General features: G+C 36.4%; 1 pseudogene; it reads right to left on the reverse strand.

Moving 5' to 3' along the window:
* Window positions 1–1,263: 1,263 nt before the first annotated feature.
* LOC143548112 (protein NRT1/ PTR FAMILY 5.5-like) lies at window positions 1,264–3,397 on the reverse strand (annotated as a pseudogene).
* Between the last annotated feature and the right edge of the window lie 355 nt (window positions 3,398–3,752).

The raw sequence follows: 3,752 nt of genomic DNA on the forward strand, positions 1-3,752 counted from the left end.
ACTAGTATTTCTTGTTGATCAAATATTTTTAAACATGTTTCAGGTGACTTGTTAGAGACAAAGGAATGATGCCTGCGGGCTTCCAGCTTAATAAGTGGCTTGTCACCAGAATAAAGAAACGTGTTTTGTAAATTAGGGTTTATCCCTATAAAACTTATGTTTGTATTATGAAGAATTATGGTGTTTTTACAACTCTGATCATTTTTCCTAACTACGGTTCTGTTAAGATATTCCGCTGCAAATTATTTTAATAAACACCGATACCATCACTCAACGTTCGCGGCTCCCCTCCCGGGGTATAGGGGTTGGGGGCTGTGACAATTACCACTAGTGCCACCTTCATCACCCTTACCATCATCACCTCCACCATTCCCATCGCCATTATCATCATCACTACTGTTATCATCATTGTCAACATCATCATTCGTGTCATCTTTCTTAATCATTCTCTTCATTACTATCATCTTCTTCACTATCATTATTTTCATCATATTTCATTTCACTACCACCATCACTATTATGGTCAATGTCATTGTCATTGTCATCCTCATCTTCCTTCTTAATCAGCGCTGCTATCAAGACCCTTAAGAATTGCTTTTAAGTTTCTTCTTCAAATTGCTAAGTTCTTCACTTTGTGACTCAAACATTTCATCATACAGCTCCTTCATGGTTTTAATTACAATGATATGCTTCTCAAATAATATAGTATACTGCTGCGAACTAAAACATTTGTTATTTATAACTCTTTTGAGAAAGCGTATTGATTAAAATTTTAAGGGTATTTTCTTGTTTTTTGATTATTTAATTTGTGCTAAAAAAAAGTAAAAACTAAAAACTCTTTAGAATAAAAATGTATTGTTTATTTTAAAATTCTTATAAAGACTATTGAACAATGATTGTATATTAACTGTGTTTGATAGATTTATTGTTTATTATACATTAGTTATTCATTAAATACTGTATTTTCATGAATTACCCGTATAGTATCAGGGTCTCAAACTAATTTTTTTTTTTATAATTAATTATAACACTTGTGTATTTAACATTGCCAAACCATCACATAGCTGGATAGAGTTGCTCCAAAAGCAAGTTTAACAAGTAATCTGAATAATGTATGACACATCGAATTAATTAAGTGAACAATAAAAGGTAGAATGATGTAGAGTTCCAACCCAAATAAACTGGTAACATATAAGGTTCTAAATCTAAAATGATTTCAAATACAACATTACATGTCAATCTTCAAAACCTTCTAGCTAGCATTTATCCGCCTTCTGATTCAACATCATGCCATGTACGGGAAGATGCGACTAAACCGAAGATGACAAGATTAACCGTGCTTAGCCCCGCCAAAGTCCAATGATATCCATCCAATCGGCTTTTATTTGATGTATGCTGAAACCAGTTGGGATTGTTGTTTGTCTCACTCACCTTCCCAGCAACATAGACCAATAAAACACTAGCCATACTTCCTAGTCCTAAGACAAACCTTTGGAAATGTAATAAATATCTGTAAATGGATTGATCAGGAAGCTGGCATCTGAATAAATTCTGCTCCAAGAAGTAGAAACTGTGGAAGCAGACGAAATACGCTCATTGGTAGCAACCCATGATTCCTAATCACATGTTGTCTCTGAGTTTCCACTATCGCAGCAGTAACGCAACATAATACGGAAAGAACAATACCTGTTGCCATCCCAAATAGTGTATAAGATTTTCTTTGTATTGGAGCACACTTGTAAAAACCACTAAATACGCTGGCGGAGATTTTATAAAAAACTTAAAAGACAGGAATCTGGATCTTTATTTTTCCAAGTTTATGGTCCATGTGATTAGCTTGCTCAAGAAAATACGTGTTTCCTAACGAAAGCACCAGGCCGGTCCCAATGAACGTTAGTAACATCGGAACCATATGAATACCGGTCTTGGTGTCTTCTACTTCACGCATGCTACACAGTGTCCAGCTTTTTGATCGTGCCTGATCAGGAAACCTGAAAGCAGCCCTGTCTAAACAACTGCATATATGCAACAAAATCTGTATATGTTAGTTTATGTGTCATGTATTGAGTGACTGCAAACTTAAAGATCAAATAATATATAAAACTAACCTGAGGCTGCCGGAGAACCGAATATCATCGTCATTGTAGTACTCTGTAAAATTTTTTACTTGTTGAAAGCCTTTAGTAGCAGCAGCTACAAAAACTCTAAGAGCAATTGTTAAAGGACTCCCCTCTGGCTTATTATGTTTATACCTAGGAGCTCTAATTAAGAACAACGCGATTGCTGCCAAGGTACATATAGCTGGAATCCCAAATCGGATTGACCATGGCTTTATATATGGTAGTGCAATACCTCCAGTACTTATGATTACAGGTCTCAATATCAAATACAGATAGTTTTCATCTTCACTCTCAGTCTCAGATTGAGCCTGAGCTTCCTTTTGTACAGTCTCAGATTGAGCCTGAGCTTCCTTTTGTAGATCGGATGTTAACGAGACTGCATGACCGGCCATTCCGACTGATATTAACGGTAAGGCAGCAAAAAACAGGACTTTATGTATTTGTCCAATACATTCCTCCTTGTAGTGGTTACATGGGCCAAAGAAGGATGGCGTAGACAAGGACAATAAACCTATTCCCTGCACAAATATATATATATATATATATAGTTTCATTGTTTTATTTGGAGGGGACTACGGTTTTCATCCATGTGGTTTGTCTAAATCTACGGTTTTAGTCCAGTAGTTTCAAATTTGCGATTTTCGTCCCTGTTGTTTCATTTCACTTGTAATTAAACCCGACCCCACTAACCCCGTTAAGTTTGGTCGTTAAACTCATTTGTGTGCCCCTCACGTGAGGGGCAATTTTGTCCTTTTGTTTCTCCCAAAATACACCCCAACCCCTCATGTGAGGGGGGGCTTGCGAATTAGGGTCGGGTTTATTTGAGGAGAAAAATGACAAAACTGCCCCTCACGTAAGGGGCACGCTAATGGGTATAACGACCAGACTTAACGAGGTTAGTGGGGTCAGGCTTAATTGCAAGTGAAATGAAACCTCAGGGATGAAAATCTCAAATTTTAAACTATTGGACTAAAACCGCATATTTAGACAAACCACAGGGATGAAAACCACAGTTTACTCTTTTATTTTTAGTATTGTAGAAAGAAATTGCACACGCTTACGATAGTGTAGGCAATGCTAGAGAATACAAGCATATAGAAGGCACCCAAGAAGGCATCAGCGAAAAACACCAACACAATGGCCAAAGCCGATGTGATTCCATTAAAAATGTTTATGATACCAGCAGCGTGTGCAATGCTTACGTTCCAAACATCAGTTAAATAGTTCATCATCACATACAGCGCAAACGAAGATAAAATATCTGCCCATTTAAGACATGAAATTAATTTACAAATAAAGAAAAATAAGGTGATTATAAGTTAAGTAATGAAATTACTTCAAAATGTGTATAATCTTGAAGGTCGGGTCATGTACGGGTCACTCAATCCGGTCTATCTTCCGATTCTTTAGGCCAAAGTTTAGCTTTTATTATTTTTTTACTCCCACGTTAATGTATGTGTAAGGCAATATAAGGGCTCTTTATTTTATCTAATGAAGTACCCTTTTCATTTTCATTCCCTGCATTCTCTCAAAGTTCATTCATCGTTCATACATACGTGAGCTTTGATCGTGTGTTTGATGGCAAACTTAACAAAACATAAGAACTGATATTTGACGACGATAAACTGAATC

Source organism: Bidens hawaiensis, unplaced genomic scaffold (genome assembly GCF_021521415.1).
Source record: "Bidens hawaiensis isolate Kalapana, Puna unplaced genomic scaffold, B.hawaiensis_p1.1 tig00014910_1, whole genome shotgun sequence".
In the NCBI taxonomy this organism is placed as follows: domain Eukaryota; kingdom Viridiplantae; phylum Streptophyta; class Magnoliopsida; order Asterales; family Asteraceae; genus Bidens; species Bidens hawaiensis.